The sequence below is a fragment of the Muntiacus reevesi genome, chromosome 13 (assembly GCF_963930625.1).
Source record: "Muntiacus reevesi chromosome 13, mMunRee1.1, whole genome shotgun sequence".
NCBI lineage: Eukaryota > Metazoa > Chordata > Mammalia > Artiodactyla > Cervidae > Muntiacus > Muntiacus reevesi.
This window is the reverse complement of record NC_089261.1, coordinates 53140382-53164127: the sequence shown is the minus strand read 5'-3', so window position 1 is coordinate 53164127 and position 23746 is coordinate 53140382. Positions and strand designations below refer to the sequence as shown.

The following is a 23746-nucleotide window of genomic DNA, read 5'->3' as shown; positions in this document are numbered from 1 at the left end:
AAAAAAAGCTATGACCAACCTAGACAGCATATTAAAAAGCAGAAACATTACTATGCTGACAAAGGTCCATCTAGTCAAAGCTGTGGTTTTTCCAGGAGTCATGTATGGATGTAAGAGTTAGACCATAATGAAAACTGAGCACCAAAGGACTGATGCTTTTGAACTGTGGTGTTGGAGAAGACTCTTGAGAGTCCCTTGGACTGCAAGGAGATCCAACCAGTCAATCCTAAAGGAAATCAGTCCTGAATATTCATTGGAAGGACTGATGCTGAATCTGAAGCTCCAATACTTTGGCTGCCCAAGGCGAAGAACTGACTCGTTGAAAAAGACCCTGATTCTGGGAAAGACTGAAGGAGGGAGGAGAAGGGGATGGCAGAGATGAGATGGTTGGGTGACATCACTAACTCAATGGTCGTGAGTTTGAGCAAGCTCCGGGACTGGTGATGGACAGGGAGGCGTGTGTGCTGCAGTCCATGGGGTCTCAAAGAGTTGGACACAACTGAGCTACTGAGCTGAACTGTATATTCTAACCCCAACCTCCCACACCATCCCTCCCCGTTGGCAACCAAAATTCTGCTCTCTTATGTCCAGGAGTCTGTTTCTGTTTTGTGAATACATTCAGTTGTGTCTCATTTTAGATCCCACATGTAAGTGATATCATATAGTATTTGTCTTTCTCTTCCTGACTTACTTCACAAAGTATGATAATCTCTAGTTGCAACCATGTTACTGCAAATGGCATTATTTCATTCTTTTTTATGGCCAAGAAGTATTCCATTGTGTATATATATACCACGTCTTCTTTATCCATTCATCTATCCATGGATGTTTATGTTGTTTCCATGTCTTGGCTATTGTAAATAGGGCTGCTGTGAACATAGGAGTGTGTGTATCTGTTTGAATTATAGTTTTGTCTGGATATGTGTGTGCTCAGTCGTGTCTAACTCTTTGTGATCCCATGGACTGTAGCCCACCAGGCTCCTCTGTCCATGGAATTTTCCAGGCAAGAAAACTGGAGTGGGTTGCCATTTCCTACTCCAGGGGATCTTCCCAACCCAGGGATTGAACTGTGTCTCTTGTGTCTCCTGCATTGGCAGGTAGATTCTTTACCACTCACCACCTGGTTGTCAGTTCAGTCACTCAGTCATGTCTGACTCTTTGCAGCCCCATGGACTGCAGCACACCAGCCTTCCCTGTCCATCACCAGTGCCTGGAGCTTGCTCAAACTCATGTCCATCAAGTCAGTGATGCCATTCAACCATTTCGTCCTCTGTCATCCCCTTCTGCCTTCAGTCTTTCCCAGCATCAGGTTCTTTTCCAATGAGTCAGTTCTTCACAATAGGTAGCCAAAGTATTAGAGCTTCAGATTCAGCATCAGTCCTTCTAATTAATATTAAAGACTGATTTCCTTTAGGATTGACTTGTTGGATCTCCTTGCAGTCCAAGGGACTCTCAAGAGTCTTCTCCACCACCACAGTTCAAAAGCATCAGTTCTTTGGTGCTCAGCTTTCTCTATGGTCCAACTCTCAAAACTATACATGAGTACTGGAAAAATCATAGCTTTGACTAGATGGAATTTTGGTGGCAAAGTAATGTCTCTGCTTTTTAATCTGCTGTCTATGTTGGTCATAGCTTTTCTTTCAAGGATCAAACGTCTTTTAACTTCATGGCTGCGGACACCATCTATAGTGATTTTGGAGCCCAAGAAAATAAAATCTGAATTTATCCACCTGTATATATCAGGCTTCTTAAATGACTTAATATCTAGACACTTATCACCTTAATGCTTACTTTTTCCATAAAACTCAAGTGTAATAGTAGGAATGTAATTGTATTACTAGTTCCCCAAAATCACTGAAATCATTCCTTGAAATCATGAACACTTAAAGTCCAAAGTCAGCGAAAGCAGACAAACTTAAGAATTTCAGAAAGTAGATTTTTACAAGTGAAGCAAGTGCCATACTCAGCCTAATAACCCAGAAAAAAATTCAGGAGTCAGATGTAAGTGAATTAAACTCCGAACAATGTCCAGGTAATTACAGTCCCAAGGTATGGTTTGTACACTAGTCCACATGCTTCTACTCAAGATTTCTTTCCTCCCTTGATTCTTAGAAGCATGCAATTTATGTGTATGTGCCATTTGTTCTTCTGAAAGACAAACAGGAAGAAAATCTTTTAGCAAGTACTGTGATTCAAAATATAGGTTACATTGACTGATAACCTGTCTTATCACAGTATATCAGGAAGCATATTGCTGGTAGGTTGGATGCACAATAATTTGTAAATACCTATTTTGGCCTTGGCATGGGATGACCTTGGCCTGTTGCAGATTCATACTCTGCGGCTGGATTAGTTCCTAGGGCTACCATAATGAAGCAGTACAGACCAGGTGCTTTAAAACACCAGAGATTTATTGTCTCACAGCCTCAGAGACTGGAAGTCCAAAATGAAAGAGTCGGCAGAGCCCTGCTCCCTCTGAGACTCTGCATGGAATCTTTCCTCGCCATTCCCTAGCCTCTCGGGTTACTAGCATTCTTCCGCACCCCCTGACTTGCAGCTACATAGCTCCGTTCTCTGCCTCTCTCCTCACCTGGCGCTGTCTCTGTGCATCTCCGTGTCGTCACAGCTTCGTCTTCTTACAAGAATGACACCACGCGTGTTGGATTAGGAGCCAGTCTATCCCATCGTGACTTCCTTTTAATGAATTATATCTGTAACTCGCTTTCCAAGTAGAGTCGCATTCTAAGGTCCTGTGGGTAAGACTTCAGTATGTCTTTTATGGGGAAGCACGATTATGTCCTGTAACAGTCCTGGCTGTACTTCTGCCTCAGAGATCTGGGAACGTTTCCCTGTATTTTTCCTATTTAAATTTGTTAGTAAATGATAGTTGGTTTACAGAGTTTCAGGTGTACAGCAAAATTATTGGGTTTTATGTATATTTACATATTCTTTTTTAGATTCTTTTCCCTTATAGATTATTACAAGATATTGAATATATTTTCCTTTGCTATATAGTACATCTTTGTTGCTTCCCTGTTTTATATATAATGTGTATCTCCCAAATTATCCTAATTTATCCCTACTTCCTCCCTTCACCTTTGATAATCATCACTTTATTTTCTGTCTGTGAGTCTATTGTTGTTTTGTAAGTAAGTTAATTTGTATCATTTCTTAGATTCCACATATAAACAATATTATATGATATTTCTTTTTATGTCTGGCTTACTTCACTTAGTATGATTATCTCTAGGTCCATCTTTGTTGCTGCAAATGACGTTGTTTTGTTCTCTTTTATGACTGAGTAGTATTCCATTGCATGTGTATGTATGTATACATGTGTGTGTGTGTGTGCGCATGTGTGCTGAGTAGCTTCAGTTGTGTCTGATTCTTTGCAACCCTGTGGACTGTGGCCCACCAGGCTCCTCTGTCCATGGGATTCTCCAGGCAAGAATACTGGAGTGGGTTGCCATGCCCTCCTCCAGGAGATCTTCCCAATCCAGGGATCAAACCCATGTTGCCTGCAGCTCCTACATTGCAGGTGGATTCTTTACCACTGAGTCACCAGGGAAGTGAGTATATATATATATGTATGTGTGTATACATATACACACATACATATAGGCTTGTCTTTAAGCAGCCTTGTCCATCTGCCCCCACCCCATACATACACACACACACACACACTTCTGTCTCAACATACCTCTTCCCCATATTTGCCTTCAGAGTCATCTTTCAGTGGCTCTGATGTGCCATTCTTCATTGGTTCAAAAGCAGATATCTCAATGGGAATGTGAAATAGTACAGCTCTATGTGAAACAGTGTGGTAGTTCCTCAAAAAATTAAAAATAGAACTACCGTATGATCCAACAATTCCATTTCTGGGTATTTACCCAAAGGAACTGAAAGCAAGGTTCTTGATACATTTTTGAACCCATCTTCATAACAGAACTATTCACAGTAGCCAAAAGATGAAGCAGCCCAAACGCCCTGGGACAGATGAGTGAGATATATGTATATATTTATATATATATAAATATTATTCAGCCTTAAAAAGGAAGGAAATTCTGACACATGCTGTAGTGTGGATGAACTTTGAAAGTATTATACTAAATGAAATAGTCCAGTCACACACAAAAAACCAAATACTCTAAGATTCTACTTACGTGAGATATTTAGAATAAATTAGTAAAGACAGAAAGAAGAATGGTGCCTGCCAGGGTCTGAGGAGGTGGGGTAATAAGAGGTTATAGTTTAATGGGTATAGAATTTCAATTTTGCAGGATGAAAAGAATTCTGGAGATGGATGGTGAAGATGATTGTACAACAACATGAATGTACTTAATACCACTGAACTGTACACTTAAAAATGGTTAAAATGGTAAACTTTCTATTATGGATATTTTACCACAATTAGACATTTCCTACACAATTTTTCATATGTCCCTCCTATCTTTTAAAAAAATTAATTAATTTATTTTAATTGGAGGCTAATTACTTTGCAATATTGTGATTTTTTTTGCCATACCTTGACATGAATCAGCCACAGGTTGTTCCTCCTATCTTAATGTCCACCTCGCCTGCTCTCTGATTTCCTTCACCTCTGAAACCATTCAGGCCTTCCTTTTCCTGAAAAACCTTGACTTTACCTCCTGGCACATAAGCCATGATGCCTTTTCTCTCCTGCTTTTCCAAATGATATTTTATCTATAGAAGAGTCCATGCCAGCATCTCCATTCTTCACCATTTGCCTCTCTTCCTGACCCAAAACCCTGGTATTCATTCACAGCAGAATTCTAGAACTTTGCTCTCCAACAGAGTTGCTGCTAGTTGCATGCAGCAATTTTAAGTTTAACTGAAATGAATGAAATGTAAAAATTGGTTCCTTAGTAGGACTAGCCACATTTCCAGTACTGAATAGCCATATACAGCCCAAAGCTAATGTATTGGAAAATGTAAATACAGAACATCTTCATCACCTCAGTAAGTTCTATTGAACAGACAGCACTGTTCTTGATGTGGACCATTTTTTTTTAAAAGTCTTTATTGAACTTGCTATAATATTGGTCCTGGTTTATGTTTTCGTTTTCACAAGGCATGTGGGATCTTAGTTCCCCGATCAGGGATTGAACCTGCACCCCCTGTAGTGGAAGGCGAAGTCTTAACCACTGGGCCACCAGGGGAGTCCCAGACAGCACTGTTCTTGAATAAGGATTCGCAAATCAGGAGAGTCACTTGTTTCGGGAAGGGGGACAGGCTGGTTATAACACAGATTCTGGGCCCCATCTTTCGAGTTTCTGATTCAGAAGTCTGGAGACCTGACCGAGAGTTTGCATTTCCGAGCTCCTTGGTGATATTGATGCTGCTGGGTGTCCTAGAGGAACCTTCTCTTAGATCCCCACTGAATTACTCTGATACTAATTTAGTGAACTCTTAGTTCTCATTTCAGAGCTGCAACTGGCATGACAAACATGACCACAAATTGCTCTTCTTTGCTTTGTCCTACTTTCTTGATGATGTTTTATTTTAGTCTCTCACTGATATTGTTTGTCTCTTTGCTGACTTCTCTCATCTAATTAAGAGGACCCGTCTCCAACCATGTGTTCACCTCCTTTGGGAATTTTTGCTGCCATGCTGTGCAGGCCATCTCAGATGTATGGGTGGCTGACTCTCGAATAAACATCGCCTTATTTCTGAGGCCGTATCTTCAGGTTTGTGGGCTAACTGGATCTGGATGTTTAATTCCTCTGGAACACCCTGATAATAGAAACAAAGCTTCTGTATCTCTACCCTCTCTGGCCCATGAGCTAATCAACGGTCTCTGATCATTGTTGCCATGCATTTCTTTAAGTGATGTAAGAATGCTTGCATGAAAAGCTCCATAGAAATGTCAGGTATTATGTGTACCTGTTCATTAAATATTCATGCAGTTGGGGAAGTCACCACTGTTGTGTGCTGAGTAATTTCCTTAATGCCTTTCCTCCTGGTGACCAACTGTTTTATAGACCTAATCTGCTTAATCCTTTCTATGAGGTATAGCAGGGGTCATGCACGAATATGCCCATTTTCAAATTAGAAACTTAAGGTGCAGAAGAGTTTCAAAGAGAGTCCAGAGGCTCAAAGCTGGTGATGCCTCTGCCCAGGAGCTGCAGTTCATGTGCATGACTCCCATGCTAAGCCCCCTATTCCCCCGCAAAGCCCCCAACTCTTTTGCAAAGCCCCCAACTTCCATGCAAAGCTCCAGCTATTAGAGAACACTAAGCCTCAGGGTTTTGAACATAAAAAGAAATTGCTAAGTTTGATTCAACGTGTACTTCACATAATGCATTTCTGTGACACTTCATAGTAATGAGATAATTACCATGGGTACAGTATTAGAGTATACATATTCTGATAAGTTACAGCTCTAAGAAATCAGTAATGGCCATTAATCATTCCATGTTCATTCTTTACAAGGCTCAGACTAAATGGTAAGCTGCAAAGTTCCAACATATCTAAGACAAATTTTATAGTCATCATTTCTGCCATTTAGATGAGGCGTTGATGGGCACAATAGATTCTCCCTAATTTAAACCAATTTGGGCAAACTGCTGCCCAAATTGAGAAAAATCTGAATTGAAGTATAGCAGTAAATATATACTACCTGTGAGATATTTGAAAGTAACAACTGCAATCCAAACTAGACCATCAAACGATTAATAAATAAACCATCTTCAGGAACTACCTTAATTAATATATGGGAAGGAATCATAGTACCTGTCTCAGGACTTGAGTCATTGAGTCCATGAAACCCATTTCTGTCTTAAGTAAATTAAGCATTTCCCCTTATAATCATTATTATACCTATTCTTTTACGTAGTGAGCTTTTCTTTTTTTTTTTCCTTACATCAGGATAAACATCAGGTTGGCCCTTAGCCAAGTTACAGCTAAAGGCAAAATTAGCAGGAATTAAATTAATCAAGTTTTACTACACAGTGTAGAAACAGTGATCGATGCAAACTTTTTCATTCTTTCAAGTTTAGGAATTAGTTGCATATTTTAGAAAAGAACCACAAGGTTGAGAGGAAACCTAAAATGCCATGTTCATCATTCAGCCATATCCAAGCTGACCTAGAGATTTTAAAATTCTAGGCTGTTGGATATGTAAGGGATTTTGGAGATTATTTTGTCCAGGAGAAAACGGAGGATGAGAATAGATACCTGACCTCCATAGAACACACGGCTTGGTCATGAGAGAAGTAATTCTAGCTCCCAGCGCCTGTGACTCTAACCTTGTGATTATTAGACTCACACCCATCTGCATCTGCTAGGTGACACACCAGTGATCCACACACGTCTAAGCTGGACAGCTCCTACCTGTAACCTGGTGGATATCCAGTTAACCAGCAGGCACACCTAGACTCTTCATGAACCTTAAGGTCATTTAGTCAAAACCATTCATGGTGGAGGTGAAGAGACAGCCATGCACCACTCTAAAAATTAGCGAAGTTAGCCAAGATATGGTCACCAGAATGGAAACATCACTGTTGTCTACATCAGACAGATGCTAAGCCTAACAGGAACAGTCTCCCAAAGTATCCATTAGATACTAAGAGCAAAAGGAGAATGTGCAGCAAGCTCTGAATTTCTGCATCTTTCCTGTCTTCTACACGGAGCTCAGCACCTGACACCGAGCAGACCATCAGAAAGGGAGAAATTCTTTTAAATGAGCCATGTGATTTACACCCTTGGGTCTCTGGTCTTTTAAAAAAGATCTTGGTGATTAGGATTTAGTTTAATTTTTCTTTCCGATTTACTAATGCTGGGAAGCCTTTGCAGAAGGGTGTACTGCCTTCCTGCTCACTGCCTTAAAATGAAGCTCTTAGTTATTCAGTAGCTACCTGCCAAATACAGCTACCCTTCTGAGTTAACAGTGCCTTCCAGGGTGATTTTGAAAGTGAGTCATTGATTTGAATCCACAGTCCAAACAGAGCTGGGACAAGCCTTGGCCATCAGGTAGTCTAGCCCTCTCCTTACAGAGGTCCAGAGAGGTTAAGTCACTGTGGCCTGATCACATAATTAAGTTTGTTTATTTGCTGTGCTTTAGGGAAATCTAGAAACGCCACATGCATAGTTTTGCTTTTCAACTTCCTGACATTTTCAGTTGTATGCACTCAGGGTATTTCTGAAATACTGATAAGCATGTGAGTGCAAATCTTATTTAGTGAAATCTTGCAATGTGGGCAGTCTTCAGTGAAATCTATTACTCTACCTTGCTTGATACTTTTATGTTCAGCTCTTTTTGATTTGTGGTGTTTGATTAGACAAAAGGTAACAAAATATTCACTGAAGTAAAAAAAGAAATCCTCCTTTCTTTTACATCCACATAACTTCAAAATAGCCCCAAAGTCATCATCTGTTGTTACCAAAAGAATTTACTTCGGAAGTGAAACCGAGGTGAAAAAAATTCTGTCCCAGGGGAGTTTTAGAAAGCCATAACCATGCAAAAGTACGTGGTAACAGAAAATATTATGCAAACTTCACTGTGGCATTATAATGGAAACTGCATCAATAATGAAAACTGCATCAATAATATCTGGATGGCTAGGTAAGAAAGATAAAACCATTGAAATACATACTTTTGACTGTGCACTGTTACAGTACATTTACAACGCACCACAATTTGAACAGAAAGTTGACAAACTCTGAATTTGTTACAGGCAAAGTAATTTATAGCATGGGGCTGGAGCAGGAATTCTGACTGTCATTCCTTGTGCTTTCTCTGACTAAGCTGTGGTCCTTGTCTCTTGGTACCTCGATTTTCCCTCTGTGTGTCTCTATGAAGTCAGATAAATTATCAGTGTAACGTAACATTTACTAAGCTTCAGGGAACAGCTGGTCATTATTCAGAGGCTTCTAAATCATGACAGGCTACTTTTGAGGCTTTGCTTGGAGTCAGTCATCTCTGAGGGCTTCCCTGGTAGCTCGGCTGGTAAAAAATCAGCCTGCAATGCAGGAGACCCTGGTTCGATTCCTGGATTGAGAAGGTCCCCTGGAGAAGGAATAGGCTACCCACTCCAGTTTTCTTGGGTTTCCTTGGTGGCTCAGATGGTAAAGAATCTGCCTGCAGTGCAGGAGATCTGGGTTCGATCCCTGGGTTGGGAAGATCCCCTGGAGAAGGGCATGGCAACCCACTCTAGTGTTCTTGCCTGGAGAATCCCATGGACAGAGGAGCCTGGAAAGCTACAGTCCATGGGATCGCAAAGAGTCGGAGATGACTAAACGACTAAGCACAGCACAGTCATCTCTGACTGCGCTTCTTTGCTAATGGTTCAGGGGCTAATATGAAGCCTCTTTTGAATTTGAGATTAAAATTGGGAGACAAACACTTTTCGAAGAAACGTAGTGTGCAGCTCTGTACCAGATAGAATTGTTGAGGTTCTTGCTTCAAGACCGAGTGTGTGCTGTATTGGGTGACTTCAGCCATTGGCATAATCAGACACGCAGGGAATAATACTGGATCCTGTTATGGGCTGCAGTGTGTCTTCTCTCAAAATTCATATGTTGAAGCCTTGGGATGGGACTGCGTTTGGAGATAGGGCCTTATAAGAGGTGATAAAGTTCAAATGAGGCTGTTAGGTTAGGCCTTCATCCAATGATGGACACCATCTAATGAAGGTGTCCTTCTAAGAAGAGAAAATTTGGACACACAGGAAGACCCCAGGGATGCACATACACAGGAGGAAAGGTCATGTGAGGATGTAGAAGGTAGCCGCCGGCAAGCCAAGGAGAGAGGTCTTGGGAGAAACCCAGCCCGCCAGTTCCTTCATCTTGGACTTCCAGAACTATGAGACAATACATTTCTACTGTTTAAGCCTCCCAGTCTGTGGTGTTTTGTTACGGCAGCCTTAGCATCTTCACTTCCCAATCCAAATCCCTTCAAATACCTGACGTTTGCAACAAATGTCTATCACTGTAGAATCAGAAGTTAGCCTTCCAAGGGACCCCTTCTCCTCCTGTGCCTCTCAAAGCCTCCAGATAAAGTCCAAACTCCTTAACACGCAGACAAGCCCTCCACGATCTGTATAGCTCTCCGTGCTCCAGCCTCACTTCTCAGTGCTCCTCCCTCACACCCTGGCCCAAGCCAGGCGCCCCCACCTGAGTTTCCCGTAGAAGCCATGCTTTCTTCTCCTCTGATGTCTTCTTCTCGCTGTGATTCCTTCCCATCTCTGCTTACATGGCAGTCCCCCAGGGAAGCTTTACCTCAGCTGGACTGGCGGGCTACAGTCCAGGGGGGTCACAAAGAGTCGGACACAGCTGAGCAACTGAGCACGGAGCACTTTTGTGCTTCCATGGCACAGTTATCTACATCAACTTATCTTGTCCTTGTTCGTCCCCTTCTTTCCCCTCCACTCTGAAGACTCCGGAGGTCAGAGGCTGAATCTTATTCACTGTGGAGTCCTAGTGCCCGCTCTAGAACTTGGCACACGGTAGGGTTTCCATTCATTGAATCAAAGTGTGAACACATCTTGCAGGATTTTCCTCTGAAATAGTTATTGAATGCCCAACTGCGAGAACAGAGATATGCCTAAATCAGATTGTCAGTTGCGTTAGTCTACTTGGGCTGCCATAACAAAGCATACACACTGGGTGACTTCAACTTCGGGAATGCATTCCTTACAGGTACTAGAAGTCTAAAATCAAGGTGTTAGCAAGGTTGCTTTTCCTGAGGTCCCTCCTCTTGGCTTGTCTCTGGCCATCTTCTCCCTGTGTCTTTGCATGTTCTTCCTTCTGCGAGTTATCTGTGTCCTCATTTTTCCTTCTTGTCGGACACCAGTCAGATTGGATGAGCGCATGCCCATAGGACCTCATTAAAGATCCCCTCTCCAGATACCCTCACATCCTAAGCTATTGTGGGTTAGAACTTCAACATATGAATTTGGGGCGGGACACAGTTCACGTTCATCATGAGCACTGGCTTCATAGATTTTTACCACTATTATGTTGCCGTCTTCCTGAGTAGGTTATTTGCTATAAAGGTTTGGTAAGAGATGTACATTTTCATTAAGACAGTGGCATTTTGGAGCTGATGGTTGTTTCCAGGACTGGACTAGGCTATCATATTGGGAGTTCCACACCCTCAAAATAAAATCCCAGAGGATGAAAGTAATAAAGCAGTTCAGAAGGTGGTGGTGATGGCCAGCGTTACCAGACTCACTGGAAATTCTCATTGTGAAACAGCTAGTACTTGGGGAACCCCAGAAAATTCAGTGGTCGAGTGTCCCATTCCTACCCAAGAGATGAAAACATCAGATGCAAAGGCTTTTCTCTGATCTTCCCTGTTTGTTGACTCTCAGGACTGGGAGAGCTCTGTGAAACATGAGGGTCTGGTCTTTTAGCTTTAGACTGGAATAGAGGATTTAGGCTTCCACTCCTTAAAGGGCAGAGAAGGGTACCCTCCCCACCCCCGCCCAGCTCAGCCATGGTCACTGCCTGTGCATAGCTAAAATCGCTGCCCAGGAAGTCAGAGTGAGGTTGTGGGAAAGAGGCTGTGTAAGTGACTCTGACTGTTGCTATAACAACAGTACCTTGGTCTAATTTCTTTTGAAAAATGAATTTCAGCTGGTGGGATGAAGCCGAGCAGCTTCTCCCCCCGGATGACAGCCTCCGGAGCTCTGCTGTTTGTGGGCTGAGTGCGTGGTGCCCTGCCTGCCCCCTGCCCACTGGAACATCCTCAGAGCCGGTTAAATCATACCCATGTTTGCCTGGAAGTGAGAACGCGCCTGTCTACACATGGACCTCGCCACCCCCGGGAGATTCATCCTGGAGAGAAAAACCCTTTCCTTCTTTCTGCCTTGTCTCCTATTTGTGGACAAAGTTACTCTGAAGACATAAATAATGGTGATCTCTTTGCTGGCAGCTGAAGGCGAGTCCCTTAGCTCTCAGCTTTGGGGCGAAAACCTGCTAAGAAAGGGAGGTGTGGGAGTCAGATGCCATCCAGGAATAAGAATAACGTCCTGTATTCTCACTGAGATGGGTTTTGTGTGTGTGTGTGTGTGTGAGAGAGAGAGAGAGAGAGATGAAGAATTCTCTTCCTTTGCTGTCTGTAAACTCCAACTCACAAGGAAGAGTCTGACCTCGCTGAGGAAAACAAGAGGCTTTTAATGGACTCAGAGATCTTATTTTAATACTTTTGTTTTCCAAAGGGAGATAAACACGTGCTTGGATTTTTATTCAGAAGCGGTGTCAGGACCAGGCGCTGGGGGCTGTTTGCATCCCATGAGCTGTGGGACAGGCCGTCAGTGCGGTGGAGGCACTCCTGGAAGGGGCTATAAACAAAAGGAGGATTTCTCATTAAAAAGAAGGGACATGTTGAGTAAACAGTGAAATAAAAATATTCTTGATTCCTACCCCAGGGAGAGAAAAGTACTCAGCCTCCCTGAAGTATTTCTCCTGCTGCCTCCCTCCTCCCAGAAAATAAACAGATTGAAACCTCATGCTCTGTTCCAACATGCCTGTTCTTTGGAATGTGTTGTCGGTGTGAGTCTCCAGCTGTGAAGGACGAAGATAAGATCTGATCTTTCCATTTGCCCTCTTCCTCCCTACGGTTTTCCCTTCTTCTTCCCCGACCTCCTTTGCTGTCATTTCTTTACAGCTCTAAATAAAATCCCATTAGGAATTTCAGATTGTAATACAAGGTCATGCACACAGGCGTGTTTGAGTAGCTAATGTATGCAAGACGCTCTAGGAGGAGATATTCCTAAGGAAATTGTTTCTTGTCCTTAAATGTGGTGTCATGTGTATGTGTGTGTGTTTATGTATTTGAAAAGACAGAGCGGAGCAGCGTTCAGACTGTAGAATTCTGATGGCAACTGCAGATCTCAGCGGAGCTTTTCCTACAGAAAGCTACTGAGAAGGGGAAGCTGCCAAGGGATGCTCACATCTGCTCCCTCCTGAAGTTTTCAAGGCTACAGCTATCATCACTTCTCAAACACATGCTAAATTTGCAGAGTAACATCTTTCCTCGTAGAGGAGCACAATGCTTTTCTGTGAATCAGGCAGCTCTGACTCAAAACACGTGAACACATCCTCCCTAGCCCGTCACGACACCAGTGTCGAAAACATTTTCCCAGAGTTTCTGAGCCAGGTTTGCTCGTGTTTGATCAGGACAGGAGTCATCAGATGTAGAACAGTGCAGGAGGTGAAAATGCAGATTTGAGAGGCAGATGGAACTAAGTAAGGCCCTGCTGTGTGTCCTGGGACAAATGACCACAGTCTCTGAGCCCACTCCTCATCCATCACAGGGGTATTGTGAGGATTAACAATCGGGCTTTCCTGGTGGCTCCATTGATAAAGAATCCGTCTGCAATGCAGGAGACCCAGGTTCAATCCCGGGCTGGGGAAGATCCCCTGGAGAAGGAAATGGCAACCCACTCCAGTATTCTTGCCTAGAGAATTCCACCGACAGAGGAGGCTGGTGGGCTATACAGTCCATGGGATCACAGAGTCAGACACAACTTAGCGACTAAACCACCATCACCAGCAATGTACATAAAGCATGTGGCATGATGCCTGATACATTGCAAGGTCTCAGCCAGTTAGAAGATTAAATGACAATAATATCTTCAGTGAACCAGATTTTCTAAGAAAAACTTAACTAGTTAGGTCTTTCTACTGGAAACAATGTGAGGAGATTTGAAAGTTGGCATTTGCAGAGATAGTCTCAGTTTCAACAAATACTTAATAAATTCACTGAAATACCAATTTGAGCTACATATATGGAGCTTGTGAAAAACTTCATTTCTTCAGATATAAAGAGTACACAGAATTCACCTGACTTGCAATGAAAATATATGTCATTCATTTAATCGAGAGAAAGCCATGAACCTCTACCAACATTCATGTATTTGGAAATATGGAGATTTGAGGACATCTTGGGAATTGGCATTTCTCAGTGTTAAGGGCCTTGGCTGCCACTGCTCTTGATGTTTGATGATCCATTCTCAATGTGTTGTTGTGGATTCAGGTGGTGCAATTTAGGCATAACTGAAGGATAAAGGGTACCTAAAAATTCAGCCACACACAAAAGATTTTAAGTGCTTTTTAAAAATGTCTTAATTTAGCAGCTTGCAGCTCCAATTGGGCAGGCATCCACATTCCGAACACTGAAAAGAGGCACCGCCACTCGTGTGTACATATCTAAGGTGACTTGGGAATAGAGTTTGCTTCCCAGGCGGCACTAGTGGTAAAGAATCCACCTGCCGATGCAGAAGATGCAGGTTCGATCCCTGGGTCACTAAGATCCCCTGGAGAAGGAAATGGCTGCCCACCCAGTATTCCTACTTGGAGAATTCCATAGACAGAGGAGCCTGGCAGGCTACAGTCCATGGGGCTACAAAGAGTTGGACATGACTGAGTGACTGAGCAATAAAATATATAATAGCAAAAAGGAAAAAGATCATGATCATTTCTAAAGCTAAACTCAAAGTCTCCCAGAACATTCTGCATGGTCCTTTTCCCTTGGGCTGGGGGCTCAGCAATACCCCAGCATTCCTTTGGACCTGTGTAGTTGAGGTTTCAGATGCTTTCCAGGAGTGCGAGGTCACTTTTAAGATGATCCATTTCTTCCTGGAGCATTGCAGAACTCAGATTTTTTTTTTTTTTTCTTTTTTCTTTTCTGGCTGTGCTGCCCTTGTGAGACCTTAGTTCTTAGACCAGGGATTGAACACTGGGCTATGACATTGAAAGCACTGAGTCCCAACAGTGCTTTCCCACATCCCACTGGGACCAGAGGGGATGTCAGGTTTTTAACTGACATCCCCTCCAAAGACCCGAATTTCCTCTTGATTAGGTCCAGAGAAGCTGTATCCTGGAATGGTCACAGGTAGAGGTTTTAAACTCTTGGCTCTCAGGCAAATTTTGTGTGTGTGTGTGTGTGTGTATTTAAACTCATATGAATTTTATTAGGTAATAAAGTTGTTTTCTCTCTAAAATAATGTTAGGAGTGTAAAGGCTGACAAAGCAGATTTCAGAAGCTATGACAAGATTTATCTTTTTCATGTGGGTTGCTCTCCCCTTCATGTTGTTGCTCTTCAGCCGCTAAGTCATGTCCGACTCTTTGCAGCCACATGGACTGCAGCACGCCCTGCTTCCCTGTCCTACACCATCTCCTGGAGTTTGCTCCAGTTCATGTCCACCGAGTTGCTGATGCTATCTGAACATGTAGACTCTTCACGTAGATTCCCTTAAAACAAACATATTCGAATTTTCTCAACACACATCTGACACGCATTCACTTTCTGACGTGGTCCTTGTTCTGGGGATGAACCCACCCATTTGTACCTGGCACACAGGCATACAACACACCCTCAGTTCATGAGGAATGAAAATGAAGGTAAGTATGTATAACATGGAGGGAGAACATGATCTAGGGTATTATCCTACTCAGAGAAACCCCAGATATAAAAAATAAACATTTTCATGTAAAGTCATGTAGAAATTCAGCAAGCTCCTACAGTATTCAAGCTCCCCTGCCCTTGGAAACATCTCCATCTACAGCTTTGTTTCTTGATCCAGTTTTATGAGCTGCCCCCAGAGCATCACCAGTCAACTCGGGACCATATGATATTTTACTGGGGTTTTTTTGTTTATTGTTTATTGTTTTTTTTTTTTTTTTTTGCCACTCTGTGTCTTGTGGGATCTTAGTTCCCCGACCAGGGTCCAAACCCAGGCCCACAGCACTGAAAGCCCTGAGTCCTAACCACGGGACAGCAGGGAATTCCCAGGGACGTCTGATATTGACATTCATTAAGTTTGTGTGCGTATATATTTTTAATTAAACGGACAACTTCAGAATTTCAGGATTCTGACAGAATTGTTAGTCCAGATAGGAATTTCTAAAAACAGGGAATGTTGGACAAACTCAGAGAAATCGGAGGTTTTTATTACGTTTCTTTAGATGTCTGTGCCACCAGTCTTATCCCGACCTGGGCCCCACCTTGGGTGATAAAATCAAACTGAGGAAGTGGGACCAAGAAACCTGCATTTTTAATAGCTTCCCAACTCACTGTAAAGTCAGATAATCACTGATCTAGAAAACTGAACCTGTAAATAAACCTCAAAAGAGCCTTTCTAAGGACACTTAAATCTAGAAGACAGTTCTGGAAATGTTTTCCACTCTATTCATATTCTACTAATTAATATATCTAACACATGAATATTCTCGGTCATTCATCAAATATATTAAATAAGCAAGTCAAATGTATCCATGTGTTCATATGCTTATTATCTACTGATAAAATGAGAAGAAAATAACCATATGAAAATTGATTCCGTGAATCATCTTGTGGTTTGACCAGAGCAGATTAGAATAACCAGAATATTCTCTTGGAGCCTCTAAATTACTTATAGCACCTGCAATTCACCTTTAATTTTTGTATACTTGTATCTCTACTATTTGGTGAAGGAAGTTCACCCACACTTTTGGTTGGAAAGAGCACGTTGGTGGGTGAAAACCACTCGAAACCTTTGTAAGGAAATTAAAAATTTTCAACTATGAAAATATCCAGCATTTTGAGTTCACAAACATGTCATAACCTGTAAACCTGGTAACATTATGTAAAGTCTCTGGGTTTCAAATTCACTTTTCTTCACCATGATGCTCTTCATATGCTCTCAAGTTGTTCTCAACATAGGTTTCCTGGACCCATAGAGTTCTCCAACATCTTGAGGAAGGGACAGTCTGTGGGCCATTTCGAAACTTTTAAAATAACCAAAACAAATCATACATTTACTTACTTGTCATTAAAACACCATACAGGCCAACATTTTCAAGTGCCTGCCTTAGGGATCAATTATACAAACTGAGTGTGGTTATTTGAGAAATCTTTCTAGTTTTCATTCATTCCTACAATCTTATGAAGAAAAGGCAAACTGTTATGGTATGAAGTATATTAGGTGCTGTGGAAGCACATCAAGGGTCTCCAAGATCAAGAGGTGTGCAGAGGCGCTGTCATGAGAGGCTATATAGAACATAATGTCTAAACTGTATGGTGATGGACAAATAGAATTGGTCAGGTGAGGAAGCTGAGTGAGAGTATAACATATGCAAAGACTCAAGAGAGACAGAGAACAAACACCGTGCATCCTGAGAATGGCAAATAGTTCAGTAGAGCTGAAGGTTTAGATTTGCTTGGAGTTGGAGGACCAGTGGAGGGGAAGAAGGCTCAAGGTGATAGCCGAGACTGGAGAGGTAAGGCGTGGTGAAGATCAAGTTGTGGAGGGCCGTTGTGTGAGGCTTAGATGATGCTGATGACAGCAGACAGCTCCAGAGGAGCTGAAAGTGAAGCATGGGTTCACATTTTATAAGGAAAATCACAGCCCCAACAGAGAGACAACAGAGAGAACAGGTTGGAGAAGAGGCAACACTGGAGCAGAGAGGCTAGTCAGGAGCTGCTGCCGAAATCAAGAGAGCAGTGTTGATGATCTGAACTAAGGGAGTGGCGTTGGGAGTGGAAGATGAGATAAAAATCTTATATTGAGATAAAAATCGATAGTGATAAGAACAGATGTCCTTGTGGTGCAGTTGGCTTTAGGTGGTAAGGAGAAGGTGGAATAAGGATGAGTCCTGAAAATGTCTGAAAACACTTTATCATGAGTAGCATTGGATCCCAGGGTCACTGATGAAGGCATGGCTGTGCTTCACCATCTGCATGAGGCGAAGTGTTTATGCAGTCACCTGAGTCTGAATTTGAATCCAGGTTGAGTGCCCTACCTTACCCCCCACCCCAGGCACTGTAATCTGGAACACAGTGCTTAATCTCACTAGGCCTAAATCTCCTCCTCTGTAAGGTGGTTCAAGTGAATCCTTCCCACCTTTTAGACTCTGTAGTAGAAGAAGACAGGAATCTGATGGTTACCCCCAATATCTTCCATCTTAAAATCTTCATCATCTTAATAGCAGGATCATCATTTTTATTCCAAGCTCCCAGATCCTCCCCAATTTCATGCAAAGTCAGAGACAGTCAATAAGATTTGAGTTTTGTTCTGTTTTGCTTTGCTTTGTTTAAGCATACTGGCACTGCTAAAAGTCTACAGGAAGAAAGATTATCTTTGTCATGGACCCTTTAGAATCTGCTAGAAATGTCAGCAGAGGTCCAGTCATCTCAGTTATGTTCCTCGTTGTGGGTATCATCCGCCCTCTCCATTTCGCCTCCTGTAGAGCCATCAGGCCAGCACATGCATGCTCTTCCCCAGAGGTTTGCTATGTGGATAATATATGATCCTGCATAAAAGTGCCTTATAACCCCAAAGGCTTAGCTGTTCTTGTTATTACTGGTTTGGATGTCATATCACTGATCCCAAACCATTCTGTCTCTCCCTGTTTCAACTCTCTCTATCACACACACACATACACAGAGTTTCACAGAAATACAGCCATCAAGCCACACTGTAGGCAAGACTGGCTGGAACCACTGTGGAGGAGGATTCGTTTCCTGCAGAGTAACTGACACACAAGAGAGACCCCCACTGTCACAGGCAATGGATGACTTCAGCTCCGGGCCCCGCAGTGTCCCTAAATGGGAGAAAACGTGCACATGTAATAAAACAACAATAGCGGAACGAGGAAGCTGACGCTTGGTGAAGAGTTCCTGTGCTTCTTCCAAGGGGGCACAGATCATATTAAGAGGCTTCCATCTTTGGGAAGCAGAAGGACTAGGGACTTCCTGTTCAGTTTAGTTCAGTCACTCAGTCGTGTCCAACTCTTTGCTACCCGATGAACTAAAGCACGCCAGCCTTCCCTGTCCATCACCAACTCCTGGAACTTGCTCAAACTCATGTCCATTGAGTCAGTGATGCCATCCAACCATCTCATCCTCTGTTGTCCCCTTCTCCTCCTACCTTCAGTCTTTCCCAGCATCAGGGTCTTTTCCAATGAGTTGGTTCTTCACATCGGGTGGCCAAATTATTGGAACTTGAGCTTAGGCATCAGTCCTTTCAATGAATATTCAGGGTTGATTTCCTCTAGGATGGACTGATTTGACCTCCTTGCAGTCCAAGGGACTCTCAAGAGTCTTCTCCAACACCACAGCTCAAAAGCATCAATTCTTCGGCACTCAGTTTTCTTTATAGTCCAACTCTCACATCCATACATGACTACTGGAAAAACCATAGCTTTGACTAGATGGACCTTTGTTGGCAAAGTAATGTCTCTGCTTTTTAATATGCTGTCTAGGTTGATTATAGCTTTTCTTCCAATGAGCAAGCGTCTTTTAATTTCATGGCTGCAATCACCATCTGCAGTGATTTTGGAGCCCAAGAAAATAAAGGCTCTCACTGGTCCCATGGTTTCCCCAGGGATTTTCTAAGATAAGGCTATTAGGGAAGAGACCCTGACCTGAGTCCCTGGGACGTGGGGAGTCCCCAGGACATTTCCATGTGTAGACAGTTGTGAGCATGAAGGTTGCTGCTTGCGAGTTTCTCAGCCTGCAGGTCCTGTCTCCTCCTGCCCACTCTCCTTCCATCCCCCAAGAGGGACATAAGGAGGGGGGAGTCAGACTCTCAGACCACCCTGCTGTCTAGCAAAGTGGGACACAGGAGGGATGCTGAGATGGCTCTGCTGTTCTGGGAAAGACTGAAGATGAACGGAGAAGGGGGCAATAGAGGCCCAATAGTTAGAGAGCATCACCAAGTCAATGGACATGCGTTTGAGCAAGCTCCGGGAGATAGTGAAGGACAGGGAAACCTGGAGTCTGCAGTCCATGGGGTCACAGAGTTGGACACAACTGAGTGATTGAACAACAACAAAAGAAAAACTGTAACATGTTTCTTCTATAATATCTTTCTTCCATTCCCAATTCTGGTACAGGAAATATATGTCAAGATTTGGCTTAAAGGGGCCAGCGGTGGGGAACTCTAGGCCCTCAAGGAAAAGGAAATACTCAGTAGCTTCATTTGGGTCACATCCTGGAAATGTATTTGATTTGAGCCCCAGCCATGCAGCGCTGTTCTACAATCTAGGACACGAATGCATTAGCACTTGGACTCAGGCTTGAATTGCAAATTTGATTTTTGTTGTTTATATTTAAAAAGTTATACAAGTTGCTTGGAAAACATTAGGCCATTGCAAGCTAGAGAACAAAAATATATCATTGTACCTATATGTATTTAGAGATTCAGAAACTAATCTAAGTTGCAATTGTTTCAATGGGTATCACTGCATTTTTTAAAAAAACTTTTTAATCACATTTTTAAGATAATAATAGCTAAGGCTTAGTGGGTGCTTACAGGATTCCAGGCATGAAACTAAGTTCTTTCCATTTTATTTCTTTTAAGTTCATCCTCACAGTAACTGTATGAGCTAGATATTACTGACCCATTTTGCAGATGAAGAAACCAAAGTTTAGGAGAGTTTAAATAAGTTTTCCAGGGTTCATTCACTTGACATGTATTTATTGAGTATGTACACAGAGCCACTGGGGGGTTTCTCCAGTAGTAGAAAAAAGCAGAAAAATCCCTAACTTCATGTAACTCTTGTGTTTTTTTTGTTTTGTTTTTTTTTTAATTTTATTTATTTATTTATTTATTTACAGCTGCACTGGGTCTTCACTGCCGCACACAGGCTTTCTCTAGTTGCGGTGAGTGGGGACTGCTCTTCACTGTGGCCCACAGGCATCTCACTGCAGTGGCCTCTCTCCCATCGTGACTTGCAGGCTCCAGAGCACGGGCTCAGCAGTTGTGTGCATGGACTTAGCTGCCTCTTGGCATGTGGGATCTTCCCAGGCCAGGGATCACACCTGTGCCCCCTGCGTTGGTGGGTGGATTCTTAACCACTGGACCACCAGGAAGTCCCCCTAACTCATTGTCTAGTGGAGGGCATCCTGTGTGCGTTTAGTCGCTCAGTTGTGTCCTAATATTTGTGACCCCACGGACTGTAGCCCGCCAGGCTCCTCTGTCCACGGGGATTCTCCAGGCAAGGCATGGGTTGCCATGCCCTCTTCCAGGGGATCTTCCCAACTCAGGGATAGAACCCGGTCTCCCGCATTGCAGGCGGATTCTTTACCATCTGAGCCCCCAGGGAAGCTCAGAGGGCATCATGGCTAATATTTACTGAGTACCAGATAACATTTATACATATGAACCCCTAGAGGGGGTTCTTGGGGTTGAAGCCAGACATTCGGACTCCAAGGCCAACAGGCTGCTTCTGCGTTTTTGCCATGTTCTGCCTCCCCCCACCCCCAAGCCCCCTGGGCCTGCTCTGCTGGTAAGAGGTGAGCCTTGGGGTTCCCAGCCAGACTTGTCTGTATCCATGGTCTCAGTCTCCACTGTTCCCAGAGGAATAAATAAAGCATTTGTCTTCATTTCTCCATCCTGCCCTGTCCACTTCGTGGCCTAGAACAGAACCCTGGGTCTGTACCTTTAAAAATAAAGTCAGGGTCATTTTTAAGCTGCTGTTGTGCTTCAGTGACTACGTTCTGCCCAACTCTTTGTGGCCCCATGAACTGTTATCCCGGCTCCTCTGTCCATAGGATTTTCCAAGCAAGAATGCTGGAGTGGGTTACCGTTTCTTTCTCCACGTTATCTTCCCAAACCAGGGATGGAACCTGCTCTCCTACATTGGCAGATGGATTCTTTACCACTGAGCCACCTGGGAAGCCCTCATCTTTAAGACAAGTGCTTACTTTTTTTAAGGTTAACATCCCTTCAAGAAGTGCTGAGGGCCCCAAGTTTTACTTCCTTTAGATTCTGAACCTGTCATTTCTGACCTTGCCACTATGTGTTGGAGCTACATTCAAGTGTCTGCCATACCTAAGATCAGAACCACCATTTCCCGGTTTGTTCAATAAATAGCTTCATTTTCTCGAAGTTTCTGCCTTGTACGATAGATGGAGCCAGTATCTTCTTTGAAGTCAAATTCCAGTTTGTCTGAGTCAGTGTGTCTGAGTTACGGCCTGATTTCAGCAATTCAGGAGTGTCTACCAAGCAACTACAGAATGTTTGGGGTTGTGATTAAAAAAGAAAGTGTAGGAGCAAAGTTTAGACTGGATTTTTACTTAAAGACCTCTTCTGTTTACTTTTAAAATGGAATCCTCTACTTATGAGATGATCGCAATAAAGTGGCACTTCTTAGAACCCCTCATGTCATCTCCAGGTTGGTTTTATTACACGTGTGCCTCCCTGAGCTTGTGTGGGGCCAGAGGGAAGACTGTCCCTCTCTGGCCTCGATCCTGGGATGCTCTGCCAAGAATTGGAGAGGGCCTGGGTCGGAGCTGCTCTGCTTCCCACTTCCTCCCCAGGTCTCTCTGCCTTGTGCCTTTCAACTCTGCAAAGTTACTAGAGCCTCCTTCTAACCCAAGCTAGTCTTCCTTTTGTCATCATCCAGCAGGTGTTTCCCCACAACCTCCTCTGTGTCAGCCTCCTTCACTAGAGCCCTATGGACTGGCCCTTTCTGGCAAAAAGGAAAGGGACAGACAGGTGAATTAGGTTTATACTTACTAAATCCACAGTTAGCAAGACTTTTCTTAACTGGACTTTGCAGATAAGTCCAGTTAAACAGACACAGCACTCTCCAGGGTTAGATATGCCACTACCAGGAATGTAGAAGTTCAAAGTCAAGCATTCCTTCATGTCAGTGGGGGTTCCTCCTGCTCTGATTCAAACTCACCTCCTTCAGCACCTGTGAATTAGACAATAGAATCATTCATCTTTGCTGTCACCTGTTAACCACTGCTATGAACCTGAACTGAACACGACCTGCAGCCCCACAAATGCATAGTAAGCAAGTCAGCCGTAGCCCTGACCTTCTTGGAGCTTGCTAAACAGATAGTTAAGCAGTTGTCCCAGTGTACCGTAAAACCTATGATGGGGAAGGAGAGGATGCTTGGAAATACTTATTCCAGAATTCCCAACTGGGTACAGGTGGGTCAAAAGAGGTACTTGTTGTAGTTGGGGTGGGGAGGGGATGTGAGAGATTTCTTGGAGAAAGTGAAATCTAAGATACAACCAGGAAGATGAGTAGCTATTACCAGGGAAGGGGAGAGAGAGGGGGAGGAGTGTTTTCCAAGAAAAGAAAACAATAGGTACAGTGCTCTGGAGGCAAAAGGAAGCTTAAGACCAAATAATGAAGAATGCCATCATTTAGAAGAATGAAAGAATACAAAAGAGAATGAGCAGATGGAAAGAAAGAAGGAAATCCAGGAAAGTGTGATATCAGGGAACTCATGCACGCATGCTTTTAGATCAGAGCAGGCTACTATGCCATGAGATGCTGGGAGGTCACGTACAATAAGAACCAAAAAGAAGTTTTGGGTTATGTTAACCATTAATCTTCATTTCTGTGCTATTCAGTAAATGTGTTAAATGCCATATTCCTCAAGGAGTTTCAGTGTGCTTTATAGTATTGTTGATTTAATTTCTTGTGTTCTCAGTTAAGCTGTGACAAGAATTTAAGATAGGTATCAACACCTTTCTTGAGTATGGCAGATTTTGGCCCCCGTCTCACATGTAGCATTCATTTGAAAAATATTCCTAGCTGATTCTTCCCAGTAAGACAAGCGTTGATTGCCTTAACTGTTTATTTTCTTTTGTTCCACCCTTCAGTCTTTGATTTACTTACTATCTCCTAGTCCTGTGAACTCTGCTTTTGGATAAAACCTCTTTGAAAAGAATTTGAATTGAAGGCTGGGCAGTTTTGAAATTAGATATATAACATCTTTCTGATATGTTCTAAATAATTTAACAATTAGTTCATAGCGATGCATACTGCCATGCT

The 23746-nt window shown here is 43.0% G+C and overlaps 1 protein-coding gene across 1 annotated transcript in view; it reads left to right on the top strand.

Annotated features, from left to right (window-relative positions):
- Positions 1-23746, top strand: part of MAML3 (mastermind like transcriptional coactivator 3) — a 445480-nt gene that overhangs the window by 244703 nt on the left and 177031 nt on the right. The gene's annotated exons all lie outside the window — the stretch shown is intronic.